The 18,963-nt window shown below is 41.5% G+C and overlaps 4 pseudogenes; all 4 read left to right on the top strand.

The window, feature by feature from the left end:
* The first annotated feature begins 5,459 nt into the window (after nucleotides 1-5,459).
* LOC143875818 (UDP-glycosyltransferase 91C1 pseudogene) lies at nucleotides 5,460-7,103 on the top strand (annotated as a pseudogene).
* Nucleotides 7,104-9,841: 2,738 nt separating this feature from the next.
* LOC143875819 (putative UDP-rhamnose:rhamnosyltransferase 1 pseudogene) lies at nucleotides 9,842-11,434 on the top strand (annotated as a pseudogene).
* Nucleotides 11,435-12,314: 880 nt separating this feature from the next.
* On the top strand, nucleotides 12,315-13,880 carry LOC143875820 (UDP-glycosyltransferase 91C1 pseudogene; annotated as a pseudogene).
* A 1,645-nt stretch (nucleotides 13,881-15,525) lies between these two features.
* Nucleotides 15,526-17,020, top strand: LOC143875821 (UDP-glycosyltransferase 91C1 pseudogene; annotated as a pseudogene).
* Nucleotides 17,021-18,963: the final 1,943 nt, after the last annotated feature.

The raw sequence follows: 18,963 nt of genomic DNA on the forward strand, positions 1-18,963 counted from the left end.
ATATCTCTCAATTTTAAGTGGTAAAACATGTGGGAAATCCTTTTTAATCACTAGAATAACATGAAGATATTTTATTTTGTTTATTTGTTTATGTTTACAAAGATACTTGAGAAAAGATGGTGAAAAGGCTGTTTGCTTTCAATCATAAAAGCCCACTAGCTGAAAGGAAGGTGGTTTGGTTTCAATCATAAAGTCCAAACCAATGCTTCCCAGGTTTGGAATTTAAGCAACTTAGACGGGAGCAGATCAGTCGGCTGGAAAGAGTGAGGAAAAGGAGATTCGAGCTGCTATATTTAGCATGAAGAAAGATCAAGCCCCTGGAGCTGATGGCTTTCCTATGGATTCCCTATGTCATATGACATTCTATCAGAAGTATTGGGATATGGTTAAAGGAAACGTGGTGGCTTTCATTCTAGAATTTCATCTAGGAAGTAAAATGGGAAAAGGAGATGAATACTACTTTGATTACCCTCACCCCAAAAAAAGAGGGTGCATTGGAACTGAAATATTTCTTACTGATCGGTCTTGTTCATAGAGGGGGTGAGATATTGGGAAAGTAGTTAGCGAGAAGGGTTAAAGAAGTTATGGGAGACATAATTTCTCATTTTCATGGCGCTTTTGTAAAAGGACAGCAGATATTGGATGGAATCCTCCTAATCAATGAAGTCATTGACTCTACAAGAAGAGAAGGCGGGAAGGGCATAGTGAGAACGATTGATATGAAGAAGGTATATATATGATCATAGATTGGATTATGGGATCCCAAAGGGCTGCTGATTTTCCGTGAATTACTAGTTCATATAATCAATAGATTTGTCTGTCTTTTGGGGGTTTGATGATCCTCTCTCTCTCTCTCTCTCTCTCTCAAAAATGACAAATTTTGAACTTGACTTAACTAATAGGGCTTGCTTGCTGGTTTGGGTTAATTGAATTGATTGGAAACCCGAGAACCATAATCTTTAAAAGGAACAGCTTCTACGATGATAGATAGGGGTCAGGCTTGGCATCTACCCCCCTGCCTTCCAAATAGCACGGGAGCCATTACCCGAATTCGTGCAAGTGTGCCACACCCCCAAACTGACTTGACGAGGAATCAATTCTCGCGAACAAACACCCCCCCTACACACACCTAGTAGCACCCCTTCTTGCATATCCATACAAGACCCGAAGGGAGATAGGGTTACACCAGTTCTCAAAGGGGAAGAAGTAAGTAAAGTCAGGTTAAGTGTAATAACCGGTAAAATATATATATATATATATATATATATATATATATATATATATATATATATATATATATATATATATATATATATATGGCCTCATAGGTGGGTAATCATCGGCGATTACTCATTTTTCTCTGAGTTAATCGGGCATGAGGACATCTGGCATAATGGGGCGTACGCGATTCGAACCCAACGCTGAGTGAGGATTGAACGGCTTCCTATCACTAAACCACCGCCCCAGATGTCAACTAAAAATGCGTAGATACTTACACATATTAAAAATTATCAATAGTCACTATTCATAATTACTATTCACAATAGTCACTATGCAAGATTACTATGCAGAAATACTACGTAAGATTACTATGCAGAAATACTGTGCAAGTTCACTATTGAAATAAACTATTCAAAATTACTATTCACAGTAGGACCCACCGAGTACTATTCACAAGCGGGTCCCACCAACAGTGGGTCCCACATCAGCGGGCCCCACACAAGCGGGTCCTACCACCAGTGGGACCCACAACAAGCAGGACACACAAATAGCAGGACCCAACGCCAGCGTGACCCATCACTAGTGGGAACCACTACCAGAAGGACACACCGCAACCACTTTCATTAACTCATTGGTTAAGCGGGTCACTCCACAACCACTATCATTAATGAGTAGTTGCACTTCACCGACGAAAATAATAATTAAATAATATTAATCATCCTGTTACTATTCAAGCAGCATTTACTATTCATTTATTTATACCTTTACTATTCCTATATTTTTGTAAAAGCATTTAAGAGAGTAGTTATGAATTTAAGACTGTAGTTGAAAAAAAAAATACCTATAAATAGAGGAAGAGAAAAAGAAGGAAAAAAAAAAGAGAGAGAGAGAAAAGAGAACGAGAGAGAAGAAAGAGTAAGAGAAAGAGGGAAAAAGAGAGAGAGGAGAAGGAAAATGAAATCCACTTCATCACTACCAATGTAAGTCTTTCATATAGATAGTTAAAGTATTTATTATGGGTAATATGATTGGTTCTACCACCTATGTAAATATTAGGATAAAGCATGCATGAGAGGCGATAACTCGCTATAGATTATGCAAGTTTTATCATCTTATTTGAACGGTGAAATGCTAGCATAGTAACCGTAAAGTAAACTTTAATCAAAGAAAGGCGAACTGCTGAGCATATTAGCCCATCTTATTTGAACGGTGAAATGCTAGCATAGTAACCGTAAAGTAAACTTTAATCAAAGAAAGGCGAACTGCTGAGCATAGTAGCCAAGAAATAAACTAAATCAAAGAATGGTGAACTGCTGAGCATAGTAACCTGTGGGGTCCACATGAATAGTAACATGTGGGGTCCATATGAATAGTGCATGCTGGGCCCCATGACCTTAAAAATTTAATAGAAAGAACACTGAACACAGGGAACATTATTTTGGACATAGATGGACATTACCTGGACAGAAAGGACACTGCCTTAAAACATGAATTTGATAAAATTAGAATATATTTACAGGTTATCCACTCCAAGGTGTAAGCTCAAACAAACCTGTGACCGAAAAACTATATGTAAGGGTTTTCTTCCATTGATTCTCTTTTGCTATATGTAAGGGTTTTCTTCCATTGATTCTCTTTTGATATACTGGATGTGAATATTTCATATTCTTTGATTCTCTTTATACGCAATTGCTATAAGAGTTTCTATCCTTCTAAGATTCATAACTGATGAGAATCTAAGGGGGATCCTTTCTTTCAGACCCCATTCATTTCAGATAAATGATTTTACTGATAAAGCTATAATTCTATTTTGTATTCTCGAAACTTGTTTCCATGAGATATGTTTATGTTTAGAGTTTATCTTGTGATACCCTAATTCTGAATATGGACTGAGTTATGATATGATGACGGGTGGACGCGTTATAGTCCTCCATGTGCACGTGGGTAAAGACGACTCTAGAGAGTGTAAATCTAGAGGATTATGAGCCGAAGTATGGCTATGAATGGCCGAGATATGGCTATGAATGAAAGCATCTATGCTTAATAAAGTCTATATATATATAATTATATATATATAATTCTTGATATCAAGTTCTGTAAGTTTTCTCTATACGTTTGGAAAGTATGTTGTGCTTATTCTTTCTTTCCATGTTTATAATGTGAGATATCCTAACTGCAAAATATCATGTTCTTATGAGCTTGACAATTCTACATCACTTGTTGTTTATACCCTACTGGGCTATTTGAGCTCACCCTTTTTTTTTTCTTGTTTTATTGTTCCAACCCCCAGGTGAAGTATAGATGAAAGATGAGAAATGCTAAAGTTGAATGCAGAACTGTTCTAAAGGACAAATATGTTTTAAATATGTATCAACTATGTCTTGAATTAAGATGTAATAAGTTAGACCTAATTTCTGTAAACCCTCTAAACGTAGTTGTTGTATTTGAGATCTTGGGAATAATGAAAGTTTTTGAGAAAGATGATGTAATATTCTTCTACGCACCGAGTTGGTATTTCCAAAAATCCGGGGCGTTACATTAAGCTTAAGCCGGAACAAAAGCTCTTGACCAGAATCGCAACATCAGTCGGTCAAAGTAGGCTGTATCGCAAGATCAGCTCTTGCGATAATATGGTTGGGACATGGTATCCCCACAAGATTACAAGTAGGATTATAGTCATTATCCCTGATAGGGCCTACAAAAAAGATACAATCACTATTTCTTCCCTTTGGGCTCCTGCCTTTATTAGACTATCGGCCATTTCATTCGCCGATCTCCTACGATGCTCGATCTTAGGATCTAGAGCCTTATCAATTCTAGCACTTCCGCAACCAATTCCTGCAGTTTCCAAGGTCCCTTTGAGGATCCAGAGGCCCACGACACTGCATTTGTGGAATCACCCTCAACAATTAAGGGCCGCTGACTGTTCTCGTATGCCCACCTCAATCTGAAGAGGAGTGCCCTGATTTCCGCTTCGTTTGCATCACAGATGCCAGCCGGTCTGGAAAATGTCAGAACTATAGATTCAATATTATTTCTAATAATTACCCCTATACCAGCCTTTCCTGCGTTACCGAGAGAGCACCCGTCAAAATTAACTTTCAAACACCCATATGGCGGTGCCACCCGTTTGGGTTTGGGCTTGGTTTTGATTGTTCTGTCCCATATAACCATGTTTTTAAATTTCCACCGAAATCCAAAATTTCGACCGAAATTTCAGATTTCGGTCGAGATCGACACCGAAATCACATATACCCGAAATAGTATTTTATTTCGTCCGAAATTTCGTTTTTTTTTTAAATTTCACCCAAAAACCTGGTTTTTTTATTTAGTTAAATATTTTACTGAAATTTTGTATGGAATAAAATACTACTTACCTTGTTTCGCCGGAATTCGGTTGAAATTTCAATTTCGGTGAGGTCCGAAACCGGTACCGAAACAAAAATTTAAAACCATGCATATAACTGACCACTAATTCCTTATGAGATCTCTCATCCCATAAGGGATTTGTTTCTTAACCTTGGCCCCTGAGACTAATTACACCTTAATATCTGATGCCAGGCGACCACACATTTTGCTCTTTTCCCCAAAGATCCGTCTCTCTCTCTCTCTCTCTCTCTCGTATGAAAAAAATTCACATAAGTGATATATTCACCCCCTTTTCTTCCCAGGCCACCTCTTTAGTCCATTAATGAGCAAAAAGTTTGGTATGTCAAAGGATATCCATCATCTAATAGTATGATTGAATGCCTACTGGGATGCGGATTGAACAGGAAATATTGAACCCAAGGTCTACCACTTGGAACTGTGTACCTGAGACTGACCCTTAGCTCCCTAGGTCTAAACACAAGGTTAGAAGATTTTTTCCCCCCCTTACCCCCTTTAAAAAGAAGTTTCAACCCATATCTGACCCGGTCACATGGTAAACCCGAAAAGTGTAGTCCCAACCCATTGTCTTTCATTTTCAATCACAGATGAAAAGGCAAGCATACTGCCAAATTGGCCTCTGTTACAGGACCAAGGTGACATTGATCCAAAGACCAATGGGGTCGAATATACCTAACCTTTTGTTTGAGAAATTTGTTTTTGTAGAAGATAACCATTTTTATGTGAAGGTAAGCAAGCTGCCAAAAATGTGGGGATATATTGGTCGGACTGCGTGGTTCTAATTGGTGAGGAATGTGTGGTTGGATTTTAATTTCATGTCCAGTGTGACCATTTAGATGCTACCTGGATTGTGCCGGTCAGACATCTCATACTGGTTGGTGGAGAGAGAGAGAGAGAGAGAGAGAGAGAGAGAGAGAGAGAGAGAGAGAGTACAAGTAGCTAGTTCTAAATCCACACCACCATCAACAATGGCTGAGGATCTGCACGTAGTGGTGCTTCCATGGCTCGCTTTTGGTCACATGATCCCATTCCTCCAACTCTCTATAGCCTTAGCCAAGACAGGAATCCGAGTCTCCTTCATTTCCACCCCCAAAAACATTCAAAGACTTCCTAAAGTCCCTTCAAATCTAGCACCTCTAATAAACTTAGTGGAGCTTCCCTTGCCTCGCGTGGACGGCCTACCTGAAGGCGCCGAGGCCACAGTTGATATCCCCTTAGAAGATGCCCAATACTTAAAGAAGGCCTATGATCTCTTGCGTCGCCCGGTGGAACAATTCATTGCCAAGGAATCACCCAATTGGATAGTCCAAGATGTGATACCCTACTGGACGATTGAGATTGCTCGAGAGATCTGTGTGCCAATTGTTTGCTTCTCTATTTACCCTGCTTCTCACTTAGCCTTCTTAGGGCCAGTAGAGTCTCTAATAGGGGACGGAAGAAGGAAAGTGTGGCCCACTCCAGAGAGCCTGTTATCCCCACCGGATTGGTTCACATTCCCATCATCGGTCGCCTTTGGACTACACGAGGCGAATGCTTTTTTCAATGGATTATTTGGTCCCAATGCGTCGAACATTTCTGATGCGGACCGGGTGGCATTAACGGTTAAAGCATGCGAGTTTGTAGCTGTAAAGAGCTGCCTTGAATATGAGAGGGAGTTCTTTGAACTAGTCAGAGAATTATATAAGAAACCAGTTATTCCAGTAGGCATACTTCCATTGGCATCACCAGCGGAGAGCGATGCATCCACCCGCGAGTGTCCTGAGGTATTCAAGTGGCTAGATGGGCAGCAGCCCAAGTCAGTTGTGTTTGTTGGGTTTGGGAGTGAGTATAAATTGAGTAGAGATGAAGTGTATGAGATAGTACATGGGCTAGAGCTATCCAATCTACCTTTCTTATGGGCTCTTAGGACGCCCATATGGGCAATGGACGATCACGATGCTCTGCCACCAGGATTCAAGATCCGAACCATTGGTCGAGGACTTGTCTGTATGAGTTGGGTCCCCCAGATGGAAATTCTAGCCCACCCAGCTTTGGGGGCTTCTCTGACTCACTGTGGCTGGGGATCCGTCACAGAGGCCCTCTCAAATGGGCTCACTCTTGTTGGCTTGCCAATGATTTTTGGCCAGGGAATTATTGCGAGGCTATTGGTCGAGAAGGGTCTTTCCTTAGAAGTAAAAATCAACGAAGATGGGTCGTTCATTGGGGATGCAATCGCCAGTGCTCTTAGGAAGGCCATGGTTGAAGAAGAAGGAGAGAAGCTTCGGGTACAAGCCAGAAAAATGAAGGGTGTGTTTGGCAACTGGACTCTGCAGGAAGATTATGAAAAAAGATTTGCCGAACTACTTAAAGGTTACAAGGCAAAATAGTTAAGAGAGTGGTCATCAATGGGCTAATTGATCCATTAAAACCATGTTGGTCTGTACATTTATCTATGTTTTGTTTGGGGTTTGATTATCTAGTGAATTAGTAGTCTATTTAATCGTTAGATTTGTGTCTTTCGTTTTGGGATATGATTATATGAGATTTTATATGGTGAGTGAGCGTGCATGCACTGTCAGAGGCAGCCGCCCTTCATATTTGATCCAAGGATCAAGAGGAAAACAAGGTAAAGATACTAAAATACCATGTCCATGGGTGATTTTCCATTTCTTCTTTTCACCCTCTGTTTATGGGATATCTCACCTTTCCAATTTGTAGAAAAAGCTAAACCTTATGTTGGAAGTGTTTCTTTCAAATGATCTATTCATGACGCATATGGAGATTTGATTATAGAGAACGAGAAATTAAATGATTTGTTGGCGTATAAACACTTGCTCCTAATCCCATCTTTGATATTTGATCCAAAAAAATTCACTTTTTGAGGAGCTGCGGGTGGATCGTACCACCTTTAAAGTATCGATTTAATCATTTGTCATGCATATGAGATGTGAGGATGACACCAACACTGTGGGTCGCCGCATGATATTACCCAAGGTCAGCGGTCTTGATTTCATATACATGTTCCTGTGGGATACAAAATTGGCCTTCTACCATTGATCGTTACAAGTGATTTTGTGCTCAGTTGTTCTCAGATTAAGATACACATGTCCACCCGTGGGACTCAAAATTGGCCTTCTACAATTTTATGATTTTATCATCCACTTCTTTTGGTACTTCTCCACCCATATACTTTATCTTGAAGTTTTCATGGGAACAAGTGCCCTACTTATATGAGAAATTAGAACCAATGCACCACAAATGTATCAGCTTGCCCGTACAGGTGTGGCTCTTTGGCTTAAAGTCTTGGGTATGCTCCCTAGAGACGAGAGTTCGAATCCCCCTGGGCTTACCCGATGCGCATGGTTTACGGGTGATTGCACGCATCCGGAGGGAATTAGTCCCACTCCACAAAGTGGGGTGGGGACACCCTGGGTCACCAAAAAAAAGAAAAAAAATGCATCAGCTTGCCTTAATTAGAACGAGTGTACCACAAATGTATCAGCTTGCCCCATTTGATTTACTTTTATAATTTAGAGAAATGATATTTCCAACCCTTTTCGTAGAATTTATGTGCACACCCTCTGTTGGGATTGCCTTTCCCAAGAAATGACTCCATTTCCATTCCCCTTTTGGTTGTCTTTTCTTAAAAAGTAAGACATTTTTAGCTCTGCTTCTTTCCAGGTATAATAGAGGTAAAACAAATTTTACGCTTATTTTTTCACTAAAAATGGGCGTAAAATTTGTTTAAGGCCATTTTATGTCAAAGAAACAGCCAATTTAAGAAAAACAAATGGGGGTGAAAATATCACTTTCGTATACGTCAAAGCGTTTATAATTTAAGGGCAGTACATGCGACCCATACAACAATTTAAAAATAGCATGCTATAAACACTAAAAAGTGTGTAATTAAATGGTGGTTCCGGGCATACTATAGAAGAACCCACATTCATCTCGGAAGCAAGCCTACTTAGTTCCCCCATATACTTCCGTCAAGTTAGTCGATTATGTAACTCATAGCTATTCAGCAGATCAATTATACCTTGGATTAGAGTTCCTCTTTCCAAAGTTATGGATCTCCCTTCATCAAGTATTTCGTGTTAGGTAGGGGTCCACGTACGCCAATACCCAACTTACCCATCAAAAAAAGCAAGCCTACGTCCTTAGTAGATGTAGTATCAAGTTGTCGAGATCCACATCTGAAAAAGAGATCTCATTCTCCGTCTTCATCTTTTTGCTGCAGGTGTGCACGGCGTTGACTCGGCGTGCGTATGCTTTTCGAGCAGCAGATGATGTGCCCCCAGCGGCCGGTCCGCCCATAATCGTGCTAATGACCTCCTTTGGCTAGGACCGGCGTGCCTCTTGTTGTGGACTGGATGGCAGGGGAGATTGATCCCGGGCAGGGGGCGGTTGTGACCGTCGAGGGCTCTGGCCCTGGGGATTCTTCTCTCTGCACTCTCTTCTGTGGCCGTCACTTCTAACATACTTTTTCAAATATCCCCGACCGATCAGCAGCTCGATTTCTTCCTTGAGCTGCCATCACTCGTTTGTGTCGTGCCCGAGTTCCCTGTGGAACCGACAGTGATATATTCACCCCCTTTTCTTCCCAGGCCACCTCTTTAGTCCATTAATGAGCAAAAAGTTTGGTATGTCAAAGGATATCCATCATCTAATAGTATGATTGAATGCCTACTGGGATGCGGATTGAACAGGAAATATTGAACCCAAGGTCCACCACTTGGAACTGTGTACCTGAGACTGACCCTTAGCTCCCTAGGTCTGACCACAAGGTTAGAAGATTTTCTCCCCCGTTATCCCCCTTAAAAAAAAAGTTTCAACCCATATCTGACCCGGTCACATAGTAAACCTGAAAATTGTAGTCCCAACCCATTGTCTCTCATTTTCAATCACAGATGAAAGGCAAGCAAACTGCCAAATTGACCTCTGTTACAGGACCAAGGTGACCGTGATCCAAAGACCAAGGGGGTCGAATATACCTAACCTTTTGTTTGAGAAATTTGTTTTTGTAGAAGATAACCATTTTTATGTGAAGGTAAGCAAGCTGCCAAAAATTCCGGTCTCATAAGTCGTAAGGACCAGCATGCACTTGATCAATGGGGCCCAATATTCATGACCTTTAAATGTGGGGATATATTGGTTGGACTGTGTGGTTCTAATTGGTGAGGAATGTGTGGTTGGATTTTAATTTCATCTCCACAGTGTGACCATTTAGATGAAGGGTCTACATCTTTCTGATGCTACCTGGTTGGTGGAGAGAGAGAGAGAGAGAGAGAGTACAAGTAGCTAGTTCTAAATCCACACCACAATCAACAATGGCTGAGGATCTGCACGTAGTGGTGCTTCCATGGCTCGCTTTTGGTCACATGATCCCATTCCTCCAACTCTCTATAGCCTTAGCCAAGACAGGAATCCGAGTCTCCTTCATTTCCACCCCCAAAAACATTCAAAGACTTCCCAAAGTCCCTTCAAATCTAGCACCTCTAATAAACTTAGTGGAGCTTCCCTTGCCCCGCGTGGACGGCCTACCCGAAGGCGCCGAGGCCACAGTTGATATCCCCTTAGAAGATGCCCAATACTTAAAGAAGGCCTATGATCTCTTGCGTCGCCCGGTGGAGCAATTCATTGCCAAGGAATCACCCAATTGGATAGTCCAAGATGTGATGCCCTACTGGACGATTGAGATTGCTCGAGAGATCTGTGTGCCAATTGTTTGCTTCTCTATTTTCCCTGCTTCTCTCTTAGCCTTCTTAGGGCCAATAGAGTCTCTAACAGGGGATGGAAGAAGGAAAGTGTGGCCCACTCCAGATAGCCTGTTATCCCCACCGGATTGGTTCACATTCCCATCATCGGTCGCCTTTGGACTACACGAGGCGAATGCTTTTTTCAGTGGATTCTTTGGTCCCAATGCGTCGAACATATCTGATGCGGACCGGGTGGCATTAGCGTTTCAAGCATGTGAGTTTGTAGCTGTAAAGAGCTGCCTTGAGTATGAGAGGGAGTTCTTTGAACTAGTCGGAGAATTATATAAGAAACCAGTTATTCCTGTAGGCATACTTCCATTGGCATTGCCAGCGGAGAGCGATGCATCCACCCGCGAGTGTCCTGAGATATTCAAGTGGCTAGATGGGCAGCAGCCCAAGTCAGTTGTGTTTGTTGGGTTTGGGAGTGAGTATAAATTGAGTAGAGATCAAGTGTATGAGATAGCACATGGGCTAGAGCTATCCAATCTACCTTTCTTATGGGCTCTTAGGACGCCCATATGGGCAATGGACGATCACGATGCTCTGCCACCAGGATTCAAGATCCGAACCAATGGTCGAGGACTTGTCTGTATGAGTTGGGTCCCCCAGATGGAAATTCTAGCCCACCCAGCTTTGGGGGCTTCTCTGACTCACTGTGGCTGGGGATCCGTCACAGAGGCCCTCTCAAATGGGCTCACTCTTGTTGGCTTGCCAATGATTTTTGGCCAGGGAATTATTGCGAAGCTATTGGTCGAGAAGGGTCACGCCTTAGAAGTAAAGATCAACGAAGATGGGTCGTTCATTGGGGATGCAATCGCTAGTGGTCTTAGGCAGGCCATGGTTGAAGAAGAAGGAGAGAAGCTTAGGGTCCAAGCTAGAAAAATGAAGGGTGTGTTTGGCGACTGGACTCTGCAGGAAGATTATGCAAAAAGATTTGCCGAACTACTTAAAGGTTACAAGGCAAAATAGTTAAGAGAGTGGTCATCAATGGGCTAATTGATCCATTAAAACCATGTTGGTCTGTACATTTATCTATGTTTTGTTTGGGGTTTGATTATCTAGTGAATTAGTAGTCTATTTAATCGTTAGATTTGTGTCTTTCGTTTTGGGATATGATTATATGAGATTTTATATGGTGAGTGAGCGTGCATGCACTGTCAGAGGCAGCCGCCCTTCATATTTGATCCAAGGATCAAGAGGAAAACAAGGTAAAGATACTAAAATACCATGTCCATGCCTTGATTTTCCATTTCTTCTTTTCACCCTCTGTTTATGGGATATCTTACCTTTCCAATGTGTAGAAAAAGCTAAGCCTTATGTTGGAAGTGTTTCTTTCAAATGATCTATTCACTAATCCAAATTCGCAAAAAATTAAGTCCTACCCAATATGACAATATTGAAACAAGAAAATCAAAAACACTAATCAGCACTCAATTTATGTGTTTTTCAAAATATATAACAATTATTTATATTTCTGCTCTTTGATGAGTTTAATTTTTAAAACAATTTTCAACAAAGCATTCTTTTTTTTGCTCCGTGCATCGCACGGTTGGTCACACTAGTATTATAATAGATAGATATGGGGAAAATGTCCATCCCATCCATCTCCCGTGTTATGCGATACGTTATTTATGGGAGCGCCTATATCAATCCCTTTATTTTAACTAAGGCACAGTCGTCCCATTTTTCAGTTTTAGTTGCAATATAAAAACAAGGTAGTGTAAATATCAATTACAATTTCATGATATTTAAAGGGAAATGATATCAGCACAACCACATTTTGATACTATCGCTAACCCATCTTGGCTAAACCATCTTGTCTGTTAGTATTTATAGAGCTGTTAAAGGGTTATTACATTTCCCAAAAACTGTCGCTAGCCGATTAAAGAAGAAAAGACAGCTGGGTTTGTGCAAATATCAAAATAGGGTTATTCTGATAATATTTCCCTATTTAAATGCGAGTGGTGGTTCTCATTTCTCAATTTACACCACTTTCACCCATTTTTCAGTTTGACATGGCTGAGGATCTGCACGTAGTGGTGCTTCCATGGCTAGCCTTTGGTCACATGATCCCATTCCTCCAACTCTCTATAGCCTTAGCCAAGACAGGAATCCGAGTTTCCTTCATTTCCACCCTCAAAAACATTCAAAGACTTCCTAAAGTCCCTTCAAATCTAGCACCTCTAATAAACTTAGTGGAGCTTCCCTTGCCCCGCGTGGACGGCCTACCTCAAGGCGCCGAGGCCACAGTTGATATCCCCTTAGAAGATGTCCAATACTTAAAGAAGGCCTATGATCTCTTGCGTCGCCCGGTGGAGCAATTCATTGCCAAGGAATCACCCAATTGGATAGTCCAAGATTTTGCCTCCTACTGGACGGCAGAGATTGCTCGAGAGATCTGTGTGCCAATTGTTTACTTCTCTATTTTCCCTGCTTCTATCTTAGCCTTCTTTGGGCCAGTAGAGTCTCTAATAGGGGATGGAAGAAGGAAAGTGTGGCCCACTCCAGAGAGCCTGTTATCCCCACCGGATTGGTTCACATTCCCATCATCGGTCGCCTTTGCACTACACGAGGCGAATGCTTTTTTCAATGGATTCTTTGGTCCCAATGTGTCGAACATTTCTGATGCGGACCGGGTGGCATTAACGGTTAAAGCATGCGAGTTTGTAGCTGTAAAGAGCTGCCTTGAATATGAGAGGGAGTTCTTTGAACTAGTCAGAGAATTATATAAGAAACCAGTTATTCCAGTAGGCATACTTCCATTGGCATCACCAGCGGAGAGCGATGCATCCACCCGCGAGTGTCCTGAGGTATTCAAGTGGCTAGATGGGCAGCAGCCCAAGTCAGTTGTGTTTGTTGGGTTTGGGAGTGAGTATAAATTGAGTAGAGATGAAGTGTATGAGATAGCACATGGGCTAGAGCTATCCAATCTACCTTTCTTATGGGCTCTTAGGACGCCCATATGGGCAATGGACGATCACGATGCTCTGCCACCAGGATTCAAGATCCGAACCATTGGTCGAGGACTTGTCTGTATGAGTTGGGTCCCCCAGATGGAAATTCTAGCCCACCCAGCTTTGGGGGGTTCTCTGACTCACTGTGGCTGGGGATCCGTCACAGAGGCCCTCTCAAATGGGCTCACTCTTGTTGGCTTGCCAATGATTTTTGGCCAGGGAATTATTGCGAAGCTATTGGTCGAGAAGGGTCTTGCCTTAGAAGTAAAAATCAACGAAGATGGGTCGTTCATTGGGGATGCAATCGCCAGTGCTCTTAGGAAGGCCATGGTTGAAGAAGAAGGAGAGAAACTTCGGGTACAAGCCAGAAAAATGAAGGGTGTGTTTGGCAACTGGACTCTGCAGGAAGATTATGCAAAAAGATTTGCCGAACTACTTAAAGGTTACAAGGCAAAATAGTTTAGAGAGTGGTCATCAATGGGCTAATTGATCCATTAAAACCATGTTGGTCTGTACATTTATCTATGTTTTGTTTGGGGTTTGATTATCTAGTGAATTAGTAGTCTATTTAATCGTTAGATTTGTGTCTTTCGTTTTGGGATATGATTATATGAGATTTTATATGGTGAGTGAGCGTGCATGCACTGTCAGAGGCAGCCGCCCTTCATATTTGATCCAAGGATCAAGAGGAAAACAAGGTAAAGATACTAAAATACCATGTCCATGCCTTGATTTTCCATTTCTTCTTTTCACCCTCTGTTTATGGGATATCTTACCTTTCCAATGTGTAGAAAAAGCTAAGCCTTATGTTGGAAGTGTTTCTTTCAAATGATCTATTCATGACGCATATGGAGATTTGGTTATAGAGAAAGAGAAATTAAATGATTTGTTGGCTTATAAACACTTGCTCCTAATCCCATCCTTGATATTTGATCCAAAAAAATTCACTTTTTGAAGAGCTGTTGGTGGATCAAATGTCATGGGTGGTCTATCGTACCACCTTTACATGTTTATACGCCCATTCATTGTATAATTTCTCCTTGATAAGACCATCTCAAGAAAACCCCTTCAATCCACATGGGAAATATGGCCGACATTATATCCATTATTGGCCGTTTGATTCATTGTTTATTTAGAGCTTCCATTCTTGCATCTTGACCACTTTAGATGTTGTTTATTTTAGCATGAAATTATTTCAATGTATAAGGTTAGTATTGTTGTTTATGTTAGCCTTTTGCATTATTTGATTTTGACATGCAATGTGGTTTCAAGTATTAGAATTGTTGTTGTTTAGTTTAGCTTTAAATGGAGTTTCCGGGAGATTGCAATGAAGGAAGTAGATTTGAAGACCAAATTCATGTTGATTAAGATTTAAGAACCACTATAGTTTGATTCACTAATCCAAATTCGCAAAAAATTAAGTCCTAGCCAATATGACAATATTGAAACAAGAAAATCTAAAACACTAATCAGCCCTCAATTTATGTGTTATTCAAAATATATAACAATTATTTATATTTCTGCTCTTTGATGCGTTTAATTTTTAAAACAATTTTCAACAAAGCATTCGTTTTTTTTGCTCCGTGCATCGCACGGTTGGTCACACTAGTATTATAATAGATAGATATGGGGAAACTGTCCATCCCATCCTTCTCCCGTGTTATGCGATACGTTATTTATGGGAGTGCCGATATCAATCCCTTTATTTTAACTAAGGCACAGTCGTCCCATCATTTATAAAAATATATCCTTTCTAAAACTATTACCACCATTTCTGCAAATCATGATATTTAAATATAAAACCATCTTTAAATATTGTCTTAGAAGTCTAAATCTCTATTATTTTATTGAAGTTAGTTGTTATCAATACATATTTAGTATTAATTTATATCTTTTAAAATCTTAGTCGATCTTTTCTCATATTTTTCGGTATTGAAAAGATTGCTTTCCAGTCCATGTGCTGATGAGCGTGATCAGAGAGAGATACTAATAGAAAACTGTTTTCAGATCGGACGTTTCAATTTTAGTTGCAATATAAAAACAAGGTAGTGTAAATATCAATTTCAATTTCATGATATTTAAAGGGAAATGATATCAGCACAACCACATTTTGATACTTTCGCTAACCCATCTTGGCTAAACCATCTTGTCTGTTAGTATTTATAGAGCTGTTAAAAGGTTATTACATTTCCCAAAAACTCTCGCTAGCCGTTTAAAGAAGAAAAGACAGCTGGGTTTGTGCAAATGTCAAAATAGGGTTATTCTGACATGGCTGAGGATCTGCACGTAGTGGTGCTTCCATGGCTAGCCTTTGGTCACATGATCCCATTCCTCCAACTCTCCATAGCCTTAGCCAAGGCCGGAATCAGAGTCTCCTTCATTTCCACACCAGGAAACATTCAAAGGCTCCCCAAAGTCCCTCCAAATCTAGGAGCTCCGATAAACTTAGTGGAGCTTCCCTTGCCACGGGTCGATGGCCTACCAGAAGGCGCCGAGGCCACCATCGATATCCCCTTAGAGGATACCCAATGCTTAAAGAAGCCTATGATCTCTTGCGCCACCCAGTGGAGCAATTTATTGCCAAGGAATCACCCAATTGGATAGTCCAAGATTTTGTCTCCTACTGGACGGCAGAGATTGCTCGAGAGATCTGTGTGCCAATTGTTTACTTCTCTATTTTCCCTGCTTCTTTCTTAGCCTTCTTAGGGCCAGTAGAGTCTCTAATAGGGGATGGAAGAAGGAAAGTGTGGCCACTCCAGAGAGCCTGTTATCCCCACCGGATTGGTTCACATTCCCATCATCGGTCGCCTTTGGACTACACGAGGCGAATGCTTTTTCCAATGGATTCTTTGGTCCCAATGCGTCGAACATTTCTGATGCGGACCGGGTGGCATTAACGGTTAAAGCATGCGAGTTTGTAGCTGTAAAGAGCTGCCTTGAATATGAGAGGGAGTTCTTTGAACTAGTCGGAGAATTATATAAGAAACCAGTTATTCCAGTAGGCATACTTCCATTGGCATCACCAGCGGAGAGCGATGCATCCACCCGCGAGTGTCCTGAGGTATTCAAGTGGCTAGATGGGCAGCGGCCCAAGTCAGTTGTGTTTGTTGGGTTTGGGAGTGAGTATAAATTGAGTAGAGATGAAGTGTATGAGATAGCACATGGGCTAGAGCTATCCAATCTACCTTTCTTATGGGCTCTTAGGACGCCCATATGAGCAATGGACGATCACGATGCTCTGCCACCAGGATTCAAGATCCGAACCATTGGTCGAGGATTTGTCTGTATGAGTTGGGTCCCCCAGATGGAAATTCTAGCCCACCCTGCTTTGGGGGGTTCTCTGACACACAGTGGTTGGGGATCCATCACAGAGACCCTCTCAAATGGGCTTACTGCTGTTGCCTTGCCACTGATTTTTGACCAGGGATTGAATGCGAAGCTATTAGTCGAGAAGGGTCTTGCCTTAGAAGTAAAAATCAACGAAGATGGGCCGTTCATTGTGGATGCAATCGCCAGTGCTCTTAGGAAGGCCATGGTTGAAGAAAAAGGAGAGAAGCTTCGGGTACAAGCCAGAAAAATGAAGGGTGTGTTTGGCGACTGGACTCTGCAAGAAGAATATGCCAAAAGATTTGCCGAACTACTTAAGGTTACAAGGCAAAATAGTTAAGAGAGTAGTCATCAATGGGCTAATTGCCGGGGATGTAATTTCAATTCTTAAATAATAAAAGTCAATTTTCAAAAAAAAGAAAAAGAAAAAGAAAAAGTGAGCGTGCATGCACTGTCAGAGGCAGCCGCCCTTGATATTTGATCCAAGGATCAAGAGGAAAATTGACTTTATCCTCTTGGATCAAATATCAAGGGTGGCTGCCCCTTACACTCGCATGCACGCCCACCCACCATATAATTTCTTTGATTCTCTCTCTCACACACACACACACACAGATTCCACGGATAAAAACCATATCTAATTTGGACTGGCATGAGAAAAAATCACAAATGTGATATACTGACCCCCTTTTCTTTCCAGGCCACCACTTTAGTGCATGTATGAACAAAAAGTTTGGTATGTCAAGGGATATCCGTCATCGAATAGTATGATGAGTGCCTACTCGGTTGCGGATAGAGCAAAGTTCTACCACTTGAAATTGTCTACTGGAGACTGACCATTGGCCCATTGGTCTAAACACAAGGTTTAAATACACTTCTGCTTTTCTTCCACTGGTCTGTGGTTGTGTTTCTTTTAGCAAGTATTGGTCTCTGTGTGTATGGATGAGTGTAGAAAAGGTGTACGGTTCAAGACATGGTGGTTAAAAAAGAAGATGAGATACTAAGAAGGTAGGACCCCTGTTCGGTCTGAAATTGGCCAGTGTGGCTGGCTAGTGCGCCACTGACTGCGGATGAGTGGACATGTACGTGTAGGCGTGTGATGAATGCACAGGCGTGCCAACCTCTTGAGAGGGAGATTAGAACTAAATTGAGGGTCGATGACGAAAATGTTTCCGTCCCTTGTGATTGTCCCTTGTGATTGGATTTAAGGTAATTGAGAAGAAGAGGGGAACATAACTTCTTCCTTGGGCTCCTCTGCCTTTACACAGATGGAAATAATTTTTTACAATATATACACGACGTCAAAAGTGGGGATGTCGACACATACAGAATGTGAACGACTAGTGGGGGGGCTGTCAATGCACACATAACGCAAATAACGCCACTGATACATGCAGAATGCAAATGACTCTCAGCATTCGGCTAACTAATTAACGGGACCGACAACAGTGTTGTGCGAGGGATGGTGAAAGGTGACTCACCTAGGAAGATGAATTCATTGCTTCCTTAATCCGATTCGGAACACTTACAACTAAGAAAAGTAAATAACAGTACAAAAAAGTAAATGATAAACGATAAATGCTAAGATGTCCCTATTTATAGTTATATTCGGGTAACCGTTCCCCATTGCCCCTGATTCTCAAGGAGGGAATTCTTCTACTCTAGGCTTCCACTTCTCGCACGTCCTCCTTACTTCTAGATGGTTACTGCCCCCATCTCCTGATAATGCCAGCTTGGCAAAATTCTCTTGAGTTGTTTCTCTCTTGAAAAGGTGAGTGGCGAAATGGCTTTATGCAGGATTATCTTGCAAGTCCATTATGATTAATTTCTACCTTTATCTTTAGTATTGGAAAGATTCCTTTTAAAATCATGTTTTGATGTGCATTATTTAGACTTGGCAAGGTGACCCGGACCCGCGGGTCGACCCAGCCCATCCGTAATTTCCGGGTCCGGGTCCCAAAGTAGTGACCCATTTCAATTTGACCCGCAGGTCCACCCGGCCCGTCAAAACTGGTCCGGGAAGGGTGGACCCGCAGGTGCACGTTAAAAAAGTGGAATACTTTTTGGGGATAGGATGTGACGAAAATACGTGAAATCTGTAAGGGTATTTTCACCACATCACTAAATTATAGTTCCCAAATGTTGGCGCTGCTTTTTCTTCCGGTCAATGGTCATTTCATGACGAAAAAGAGGATTGCCTTATCCTGAGGCAAAAATGGTAGCAGTTACCCATGCGTTTTGCTATTAAAGAGGGAGAAAGAAAAGAGAGAAATAGGTGCCAAAAAGTACTAAATTCAAAAGGCCATGAGGTCATATCTAATTGGGTTTTGCTGTTA

This window comes from Tasmannia lanceolata, unplaced genomic scaffold (genome assembly GCF_043159265.1).
Source record: "Tasmannia lanceolata isolate RefF3 unplaced genomic scaffold, GAP_Taslan_0.1 ptg000004l, whole genome shotgun sequence".
NCBI lineage: Eukaryota > Viridiplantae > Streptophyta > Magnoliopsida > Canellales > Winteraceae > Tasmannia > Tasmannia lanceolata.